Source organism: Quercus robur, chromosome 9, assembly GCF_932294415.1.
Source record: "Quercus robur chromosome 9, dhQueRobu3.1, whole genome shotgun sequence".
Classification (NCBI taxonomy): Eukaryota; Viridiplantae; Streptophyta; class Magnoliopsida; order Fagales; family Fagaceae; genus Quercus; species Quercus robur.
Genome location: NC_065542.1, coordinates 5,685,052 through 5,697,041, shown reverse-complemented (window position 1 = coordinate 5,697,041; position 11,990 = coordinate 5,685,052). Strand labels below are relative to the sequence as shown.

General features: G+C 33.0%; 1 pseudogene; it reads right to left on the bottom strand.

Moving 5' to 3' along the window:
- Nucleotides 1-5,231: 5,231 nt before the first annotated feature.
- On the bottom strand, nucleotides 5,232-5,624 carry LOC126700624 (60S ribosomal protein L12-3-like; annotated as a pseudogene).
- Between the last annotated feature and the right edge of the window lie 6,366 nt (nucleotides 5,625-11,990).

The following is an 11,990-nucleotide window of genomic DNA, read 5'->3' as shown; positions in this document are numbered from 1 at the left end:
TAAGTAACTGTGCGTAACATTTTTAGTCCATTTTAATTGAAATAATTATATAGAACTTGTAAATTATAAAAGGTTAATATGAATCTAGTTTTTATGAGTTTCTTAACAAAGATCGTTCTATCTAACTAACTTATATAATTTGAATTCAACTATAATTTAGTCAATAATTATTAGCATAGAATTTCTAAATGTCTAAAAAATAAATAAATAATAAGGATTAAAAGGAAACTATTTGGAAAGAAAAGAGTGAAACTAAAAGTAGAGGAAATAAAATGAGAAGAGAAGAACTAGTAAAAACTTACCGAATATGGAGAATTGCAGTATTGTCCGTGAAGCTCAATCCTATCTTGTGATTACTGGTTTAAAAGGAACTAGTCGCCAACCTGTGCGATGCACGGGAAAGCTATTAAATATGGGACAAAGTTTAATTACAAAATTAGTTGTAGCCTTAGGCTACAAACTTACTTAATATCTTTTTATTGGAGGTGAATTTTGACAAACCTACCATTAGATTACATTTTCTTCTTAGGGTGTGTTTGGTTCCTGTAAAATGTTTTCCGGAAAATACATATTTTCCGGAAATGCTAATTTCCAGAAAAGGAAAATGTATTCAGGTTGTTTGGCTGTCTCGGAAATCGTTTTACGGAATCGGAAATCGTTTTACGGAAAATCAATTCTGGTGTTTGGTTCGTCCAATCATGCATAACCAGTCAAGCTCCAAAATTTCATATGCATAACCCATAAATACACAGCTTAATAAAAAATGGATAATTAAAAAAATTAATAAATAAAAAAAGTAAATAATTATATAAATATTTATATATATATATATATATATATAATGCAGAGATCGGATCGGGAGGTGGGTCGGGAGGATGGGTTGGACCGGTGAGGTGAGTGTGTGGATCGGACGTGTGTGGGTCGGAGGTGAGGTGAGTGTGTGGACGGTCAACCGGTTCCGAAAAACTCACCGTGAGTCTGTGTTTGGCTCAGTGATCGGACTGGCTGGACCGGTGATTGACTAGCTGAGCTGGATCGGGTGCGTTGGTCTGGATCGGTGTGAGTTTGAGCTCTCACTCACCGTAGGTCTGTGGCATTTGGCTCGGTGATCGTCTGGCTGAGCTCGGCGTGACCGGCGTGAGGTAGATCGGTGTCGGTGGCTGGATCGGAGGGAGTGCTTTCTTTCTTTCTCTCGCTCGTTGGCTGGATCAGCGTTTGGCTGGATCGACATTTGGCTGAGCTCTCGTTCTTTCTCTCGCTCTCTCTCTCTTTTGCATTCTTTCTCTCGCTCTCTCTCTCTCTTTTGCGTGACCTGGAAATGATTTGAAGTGAAAATGAGAGTGTAAAATCATTTCCGGGTCAAAGGAGTAAATTTTGGTCAACAAGAAATGATTTTCCGGAAAATTTCATTTTCCGTTGCTGCCAAACACGCGGATTTGGGGGAAAATGATTTCCTGAAATCATTTTCCCCCAAAACAAACGCACCCTTATATCCTCCACGTTTGCAAAATTTCAAGAAAATTAAAGATCAATAACTATGGCAATAATAATTTTTTTTTAATTGCAAGTTTTTGTAATTTAAAATTATGCACAAAATATAAGCTTATAGATCATATAGTAAATAATATCCGATTGACACAAAATTTAACATGTGTATTAAGAGCGTAAAAAACATACAATTCAATGGTTAGATTTTCAAAATATGTTGTAATATTTATTTTATTGAGAATTTGTAGCCTTAAGTTACAACCAATTTTGTAATTAAACTTTGTCCTTAAATATGAATTATTGCATATTCTATTAGGGTAGTTTAAGAGATTATTTTTGTAAGGACCTGATTTGGATCTTAGCCCAAATGATAAATGGACTCAAGCCCAAGAAGACCAAAACAAAGAATTTGTAGAGAGTGGGTTGGAAAAGCTGGGCTTAAATGAGTTGGGTGTCCAATAGAGTGGGTTTCAGTGACAAGAACAAAAAGACAGATTGATTCAACCAAAGAAAATCGTTCTTGACACAGTCCGAGGAGATTAGTTCTTATATATTTATCTTAAGTTTGGTTACAAGTTTGTTTCTTGATTGTTACAGTGTTTTTCTCTTGATTTCTCGATCCACTTCTCCTACTGCCTCCTTCCCCTTTTATCTTCTCTTTTCCTCTTATCTTCTCCCTCCACGTGCAGGACAGGTGATTGGTGTTGATACTTGTCCCATCAGCATCTTCCATAAGTCTTCATGTAGTAGCTGTAAGGCTGAGAGCCACTGTTCAGGTATCACCTCCACATTAATATTGTCAGAGGGTTAGCTGCAGAGCATTTAAGGCGGTGGTGGCAGCTTTCTCCTTAGATATTTTAGGACTTCCCCTTGTCCTATGTTTTTGCAATGTCCATCTATGCCATCAGAACTTCCTGGAACGTTCCCCTAGACGATAGACCACTTCCTCTGACCTCGGCCTTGATTAGCCGAGGAGGCATTCATCCTCGGCCCACCCTCCTGGACCATTATGACCAAAACTAACTTCTTCATTTACTAAAACGGGCTCCCTTGACAACGTCTACTCCTCCTCGGTCGATCTCTCGTCCTCGGATTAGGCTTTAGGCCCAATATCTACAAAAATAATGAGCTCCTGGCCCAATACCCCTACAATTTTAAATCTCCATTTCATTATATTTTAGTTGGAAAATACTATATTGTCCCATAAATATTGGAACACAAATTGTCTTTTAACACAAATGTTTATGAAGTTGCATTTCAATAATAAACTCCCCCATAAAAATAATATAAATCAACCAAAAAAAAAAAAAAACTTCTATGAACAACTACTAATGTGAGTTTCATATTTTGTTGTTATTTCTATAGTATAATATAGTCGCTAACTCATGCGATACATGGTACAGTTTAATTAAAATTATATATATTTATTCAAATTTGTATGAATTTTTTTTTTCAGATTTGTAATGAAACTCTTAATCCTCTATTTTATTTAATATAGGAAAAGTAGATAAGTTGGAAAAAAAAAAACTAAATTTTGGTTCAATTTTAAATCTCTCTATTAATTCACTTGTTGTGAGTTTTATAGACAAACTTCATAAACAAAAATGATAGAGAACATCATACAAACATACAAAGGCAAAGCAAATAATGATTTTTTTGAATTTAATTAAGAATAGTTGTATCAATAGGAGTCAGGGTTTTATGTTTCAGTTTGGATGTTTCTTTTCAGTTGTATCAAAATAATTACATACAATAAATGATATATCAATTTTTATTAACTAATAATAATAATAATATAATAGATGTACATGGCCTAACTCCTCTGAGGTAACCAATTAGACTCATAATTAAAAATTATAATTGTAGGGACCCGATTTATAACGACCCATGAATGACGCTGGGCTCATATGCAAAGGGCCCCAATAATATGATTTGTAGAGAGTGGGCTTGAAAGGCATGACCTTGGGCACAGGTGGACGGGTTAATCATGGCGTCAATGGAAATTCTTATATGGGCGGGCTTGGCTTGACTAGTTAAGCCCTCCATTAGCACGGGTTGTAGGACTTAAGTCCTCGGACGGCGTCCGAGGAGCCTTATATCCTTCCCTTTCTCCCTTTCACCCAGGGGAGAGTATGTAGGGACCCAATTTATAATAACCAATGAATGACGCTGGGCTCATATGCAAAGGGCCCCAACAATATGATTTGTAGAGAGTGGGCTTGAAAGGCATGACCTTGGGCACAGGTGGACGGGTTAATCATGGCGTCAATGGAAATTCTTATATGGGCGGGTTTGGCTTGACTAGTTAAGCCCTCCATTAGCACGGGTTGTAGGACTTAAGTCCTCAGACGGCGTCCGAGGAGCCTTATATCCTTCCCTTTCTCCCTTTCACCCAGGGGAGAGTCCCCCTTCTTCTTCTGGGGGGTCTTTCCTTTTATACTAGTGTTTATTTCCCCCTTTAGAGTCCACGTGTAAGTTTCATTTTTTCTGGGGTGCAGACCTGTCCTGTCAACCCATACGTAGAGTGGTTTGGGGTCGTTGGGAAAGTTAAAGGGCATGGTTTAGAGTATGGGCTTGTCGGATAAAGGGCTTGGTATTATGATGTTGGCAGCTTTTTCTTTGCCCTGCCCCTATATTCAGTTTGCCCCTTTCTTCAGGCATTTCGTAAGGTGCCGAGCATGAGGTCGTCCTCGGCAAAGGCTTTCCTCGGCTTGGGCCTTGGGCCCTAATGTAGAGTGGGTCTGGGTCGCGAATTCTCTAGCCCCACAATAATAATCTACAATAAAATGCCCTCAACAATTTCACAATATTTCTAAATTAATATATCAACTCACGTATAGACGCATGTCAATATCTAATTTAATTTTTTTGGTATAATAATTTAAGAATATTATGAAATTATTGTGATATTTTGTTCTGTTTCTCACATTATACTTGTAATTAAGAACACTAAAATGGGCATAGCTATTAAAAAAAAAAAAAAAAAAAAAAAAAAAAAAACACTTAAATAGTTTAAAATCATGGCATGCTTTTTCACCACACATTGAAAAGTGGTGGCAGCCTTTCCAGTTGGTCTTGTTCCCTCCTTCTATGCTACTCAAATACTTTCTCGGTAAAATGCCATTTGAGCAAGACACAAACTCGTTTGATTTAAATTCATTAACGCACAATACAGTGAGAGAGAGCTGGGTTGCGTGTAAAGAAGATGAACAAAGGAAAAGAAGAAGAAAATTCGAAGAAGAAGTAGAAGAAAAACTCACATCTATTATATCTCCTAGTGGATGATAAATCTTAGTTTTTCATACTAATGAAGTCATTGGTGCAGTCATTTCAGTTTAAAATATTTTGCTTTATAATTCAGGTGTAAAAAAAGGTGTTCACCTTGCCTTTGAGGTGGCGCCACCCAGTGGCGATGCCACGTTATGGTCAGGGTGGAACACCCTCAATAAAAATTAGGAACACCCTCAAATTAAAAAATAATAATAATAATAATAATTATTTGTTCTACTTTCAAGCAAAAAAAAAAAAAAAATTGTAACAGAGCAAATGGCAAGCCCACGGATTCTCAAAAAAAAAAAAAAAAATGGACGGCAAGCCCAACATCAAGCCCACAACAAGCCCAACAGTAGCAACCCATGGATTCTCCAAAAAAAAAAAAAAAAAAAAAAACCCAATACAAAGCAAATCACTAATCAAAAACCTCAAATCACTAAATCAAAAATCACTAAAGGCTAAAGCAAACCCTAAGCTCCCAGAATCTCCTTCACAATCCCACTAAGATCCTTCGCCATAGACCTAGGCTTCATCACCTGAGCGATCTCAATGACATCGTTGAGCGAGATGTTACCGTTGTGCTTAATGTTCTTCGTCTTCTTCCGGTCGCGCTCTGGCTCCTTCAGCGCCTTAATGACCAGCACAGCGGCGGAGGGCACCACGAACACCTTGCCCTGACGGTTCGGGACCGTTAGCTTGACCGTTACGCAGAGGCCCTTCCAGTCCCTGGCAGTTTCCTTGGCTATGTCTTCTCCGATCTTCTTCGAGGAGAGACCTAGTGGACCGATCGCCGCTCCGACCTCACCTCCCATGACTCGGACGTACACGTCCACCACCTATGAGGGATCGAGCTTTGGAGGCATCTTTTAGGTCTCTGGTGGTGGAGCTTAGGGTTTGAGGAGCTTGTATGAAATAGCTTTGGGGGCACTGTGAAAGTGAGTCGGAGAAACTGTGAGGTATTTCATTTTCCTAACTTTTCTCTCTTTTTCTCTCTGACTCTCTCTCAGTCTCTCTCTCTTTTTATATGAAATCACTGAAATGAAATGAATGAGAATCTCTCTCTCTTTGTTCTTTAAGACTAACTTTTATTTATGATTGGCTGAAACTTTAACTTTATTAATATTTTGCTTGGTTTTTGACTTTTTGAATTTGGCTTTATCTTATCCATTGGTGTTGGTATGATATTAATTGTCTTTTAGTGTAATGTGTATTGTGATTTGTGATTGTGAAATTTTCTGATTGGTAGCTGGCTCTTGATATTGGGGGTATCAAGCATGAGGCTTGTCTGTTGAGTGGGATATTTGAATTGGGGGAAGTAAATGCACATGAGATGAGATGTGTGCTAGTGCAACTAATAAACAATAATTAATTGGGAAAAGAAAATAATAAACAATAATTAATAATTTAATTAATCAATACATTATAAAAGACAAACAAATTAAATTATGTTAGGCTAAACAACAATTAATAAATTTATAATTAATGAAATAACAATATAACAAATTATAGTTTATAAAAGACAAACAAATTAATGAAACAACTAAACAATAATAATTAATAATTTTATTTATATTTCAAATGAACATATAGTTTATTGTTTATTCTTTTGCTACCCTAGGAAAAATTCTTGGGAACTTATAGGAACACCCTGGGAAAAATTTATGGAGTCGCCACTGGCGTCGCCAATGCCTCAGCCCCATTGATGCCAATCTTCAAAGCAAAGAAAATGATCTCTTTAGGGTTTTGAGTTTGTTGGTGTTATAAAATAGGAGTCGGGTTTCACATTTTAGTTTGATGTTTCTTTTTCTTTTTTTATATAAAATTTGAAAATAAATTAGTGATGTGGAAAATATTTCTTTAGTATATATATAGAAGTATAAAATCAAAAAAAAAAAAATTTTAAATAATGCTGACATGGAAAATTGTGGTGCTAGCAGAGGCTTCAGTTTTATATATATACTATATTATGCCCATGCGATGCACGGCTTAATAAAAAATATTTTGATAATATAATTAAATTTAATAACAAATAAAATGAAAAAAGAATTAATTCAAAATCTAAGATTAAAAAATAAATTGTACTTGTACACTTAAAAGATATTTAATTTTTATTTCTTATTTTGATATTTAAATCATTTGTTTTAGTGTTGATTTCATTCAAATGGTTATAAGTTATATCAACCTTAAACCTGCATATGTATCCATATGTATCATTCTAAATTAATAATAAATAAAAATATAATACTTTAACTTAGGGTCCGTTTGGATACAGCTGAAAACTGAAAACTGAAACTGAAAACTGAAAAATACTGTAGCAAAATAATTTTTAAATGTGTAAATAGTACCGTAGGACCCATTTTTAATATTTTTTTTGAATAAAGTGATTGTGGGTCCCATGAACAGTGCTCAAACAGTGCACAAACAGTAAAAATTATCTTCCGGACAGTACATGAACAGTATTTTACTGTTCATTCGCGAAAAAAAAAAAAAAAAAAAAAAAATTATTAAACGCAGACGTGCGTTTGGGAAGCGCAAAACGCGCTACCCAAACGCACTCTTAATGTAACATTCTAACTTAATGGAACTCTCTGTATTTGAGAAAAGAAAAAAAGAAACAACGTTGGTACTTTACGTATTATTTTTAGGGAAAATAATAAAATATTATATCATACTGACATACACATACCCTCTTCTCAAAAAAAAAAAAAAATATATATATATATATATATTATACCCATACTCATCCCACCCTCAGATTCTCACGCGGGCTGAAGGTGGGGTCCACAGATTGGTTCCTGCTGCTAATTTAAAAAGTTGTATGGTTTTATTTTTAAAAAATGATTAAAAAGTAGTGCATAAAATAAATATTAAATAAATTGAGTGGTTTTTTTTTTTTTTGTTTTTTTCTGTCGGTAAATAGGGATTCAAAATTTCAAACGCAAACGACTTTTGTGGTTGTTTACTTGTCTTCTTCCGAAGGTATTTTTTGTGAAGTTCTCTGGAACTTTGTTGGAAGACCCGTCTTATATTGTAGTGTTTGTTTTGTTTTCATAGTTTTGAAGCATAAAAAATATAATTAAGAAAAAAAAACCAAATAAAAAAGTAAAAGTAAAACTGATTTCTTCTCCTACCACGTGATTGCTGATTTCAAAGGAATATGCAACGTTTTGTGCGTAGAGAGAGAGAGAGAGAGAGTCTTCCGTTAATGGTCCTGCCAATAATTCATTTAACTTTGTCTGGTTGGTATAAAAAAACAAAAGATGGCCCTTGAGTTTGGTATAGAATGGAGTAAATTAAAGAGTTGTTCCATAGTAGTCCTTCCTAAGGCTAAGATGTTCCTTAGAAGAAATTTGGGGAAATCGAAAGGTCCCAAAGATATACTAATGCCTATCAACTGGACTCTTACCAGCTCGTTCCTCACTTTGCACCAATCATGGAAGCCCAAAACTTCAAGGAAAATAATGTAAATAGAAATAGTTCAACCTAGTTAATTTCAGAAATCTGACAACCCCTGGGCGAGATTTAAACCAACAGCTTATGAATAGTTCAGACTTGACTCTGAAATTTTTTTGTTTATGCTTGTTTATTGACCAAATGAGCTCATAATAATGTATTTATGAACAAATTTGTAAATATGAGACTTAATTAAGTATGTGTATACATATAACATTCTTATATGGACTTCATATTAGATTGTATAAGTTTATTATATGTAATCCATTTTAAATTTCATAATTATATAGAATTTTTAATTATTAAAGGTTAATATAAATCTAATTTTTATGAGTTCATTAATGAATATCATTTTAACTAAGTGCCTCAAATAATATGATTTCAACTATAACTCAGTCAATAATTACTAGCATAGATTTCTAAATGGCTAAAAATATTTGGTTAGTTGTGTTTACTATTTAAGAAGAGTATAAATTAATCAAACAACTCGTAAATAAACTCAACCTTATTTGAAAAAAGAATGATTTGTTTTTTGTGGATGAATGAGCAATTATAGCAATTATACCTTACTTTCAGTCAGTCTGTCTTCTTCTTCATTTTTTTAATTTATCTTTTATTTATAATTATAGTCTTTTTTTTCTTTCTTTCTTTTTTACCACTGGTGCGGTGGTCACTCCACAAGTATAAGTGCTTGTAGGATGTGGGAGGTAAGGGCCGGGGTTCAAGTCTCTAGGAGAAAACTTCACACACATATATACTTAGATTAGGCTAGAGTAGAAATTCTATTTTGTATAAAAAAAATAAAAATAAAATAAAATAACTCTTTTTTTTTTCCTACCAAAAAATAAATAAATATATAACTCATTTTTTTAACTTATCTAACTTAATTTTTTAAGGAGTAGGTGCACAAGTGGCCCTTTCTTTTTTATATCTTGTTTGGAATAGAGTAAACTAAACTTTTCAAGTAATTTCATTTGGTCCAGCTGTATGTATACTTACTACCCTAGTTAAATCCCAAAATAGATACTCCCTTCCCTAGAATGCAATGGTGTCAATTTATTTTATTATTTTTTTAAAGAGTTTTAACATATGGGATCCACTTATGATCATCAACAAAGACACCAATTGGTTTTTGGTATAGGCAATTGAATCATAGATATTTTATTTAACCATCAAAGACTTTACTAGTTGAATTAACCAAACACACTTATTTTATTTTTATTTTAAGTCATCTACTCACGCATACTGAAGGTGGGGGATCCACTTTGATTCCTGCAAAGCTGAATATCATGCAAATGCATTCAAAATGAAACTGAAATGAGAGGTATTATTAGCATAAAAGCAAAATTTGAGTGCAAAATATGAGTTCCAATGTTTCATATTAGAAAAGATGAAGATTTAATTGCAAATAATTACACTTTTAAAGTTTTGAGAAATTTTAATTTTTGTCCTCTAGAATTTTAAATTTTTGATTCAGTGAGGGTGAGATTCATGATCTTTAGACACCAACGTTGAGACTTGAGATCCTCTTCAACGGCAAGATCGACGTCTTCAAGTTTGTCTACAACAAATTGAATTTGACAACAAGAATATTGGTAACCACAATTCTTCACCTTTGATCAACAAAAAGTGATGAGGATGACGAGAAAATAGTTTTAAGAAATTATTTTGTTTTATTTTTATTTGTCATATAATATTTTAATTTTGTTTCTAGACTATATAAGCGATGTGGCACAATCTAATTACATGACATGTTTTCATTGGACCAACTGTCACGTATGACAGTCATAGGTGGCGTTTTACAGCAACCTCTTTAACGTATATGGACAAAACGGAGCAAATCCAAAAGCAATCATAGTAAACAAAATCAAAATTGCCCAAAATTTTGAGAAAAACAATTTTCAATTTTAATCAAAAGAGTTATTATCAAGAACGGAAGTCATAAGTTGAAAATTTTTTTTTAAAAATTTAATCAAAAGATAAACATGTCTCTTTACAATTATATGTATAATCAAAGACATTTTTTACTTTTGATTAACCTCATAATATTTTGATATATAAACTTTTGAGGTCTCACAAATTTAAATGTCATAATTTTAATATATATATATATATATATTTCTTAGTTAAAATTAAATTAATTTCATTCTATATTTAAACCTTCCATTAGAATCTTGATACATTATATTTTCTTTTAATGGTAGAATATATAGTTCAATAATAAATGATTTCCTCAAAAAAAAAAAAAAACAATTATAATAAATGTCTCATAATTTTTCATTGACTTTTGATTGACCTCTTAATTTTAATATTATGCCACGTAAGTTGGAAAGCATACAATTTGTTAGGGTTATATGTTTTAGTATTCTCAAACCATATCAAATTATGGGCCCGTTTGATAAAATATTTCTGGTAATGTTATTTAAGTTTTGTGAAAATACGTGTGAGTGAAAAAATGTGTGGAAATAAGTGTTGTGATGTTTAAACAATAGTTTTCGTTTTTTAAACACCGTTACCAAATAAGACTTATGTGTCTTTTATAGAATTTTGATGTGTATTAAAGTTGACAATTGAAAACTTACAGATTTTGGAGAAATGCAGTGGTGTCCGTGAAACTCCTATCGTGCACGTAATTGTTGGTCCAAAAGGAACTTGCAACGTTTTGCCAAGTCAAGTAGTCATTATAAAGTAACTCACTTTATTAAAGTGGCTGCCCTTGTTTTTAATTCTTTTTTTTAGGGTATGTTTGGTAAAATGGATTTTAGGGAGGATGAAAAAAAAAAAGGAGAGAAAATGAGAAGAGAAAACTTTTTGAAGAGTGTTTGGTTGTGAGAGGGAGAGAGGAAAATAATGGTGAGGTCTATATGTTTTCTCTCCGGACCCATCAAAAAGAGAAAACTGAATAAGGAGAGTTTGATAGATATATAACAAAAATGCCCATTTATATTTGCACATGAGCTTAGTCGTTAGTCTAATATGTTGCTATTTTTTTTTTTTTTCTTGGACGTTGCTTTTTTTTTTTTTTTTCCTTTTTTTTCCTGGGGACAAGCTTTGTACAACGTTGCTTTTTTTTTTTTTTAGACGTAATTGTTTTTGTAGACTTGATTTTTATTTTTTTAATAAATTTGGGTGATTGCATTTTTTTGTTTTTTTTATTTGCCGTTTTTTTTATTGGGCATCATTTTTTAACAAAATTATATGAGTAAATTTATACAAACTCATTTTTTTCATCCCTCCACTTTTCCACTCTCAACCAAACAAAAATGAGGGAAATCAAAATTTTTTCTATACTCTCACTTTTCCACCTTTCTATTATTTTCTATTCTCCCACTTTTCCACATTTCCAACCAAATGGACCCTTAGACTTTAGTATAGAATGGAGTAAATTTCTTGTTTTTTATTAGACATATAAAACTCTTCTCTTCTCATCTCATCTCATCGCGTGGAAGGTGGGATCCACACGTTGTTTCCTACTACTAGTGCTAAAGGCAAAGGCAAAGGTGCAAAGCTTAAATAAAATGCAAATGTGAGCAAAATAATGGTGGAATGAGATAATTTACTATTTACTTATCTAATTTAAACAAATGTGTGCTTTTATTTTTAAAAATAATTTTTAAATTTTAAATTATATAAAATATATAAATTGAGTAATTTCTTTTTTTGTCCATAAATAGGGATTCAAACTTAAAATTAAGCATGATTTTGGTGGTTGTGTACTTGTCTAGTAATTTCTGTTAAGTTCTCTCGAAACTTGTTGGAAATTTGTCTTAGGTTGC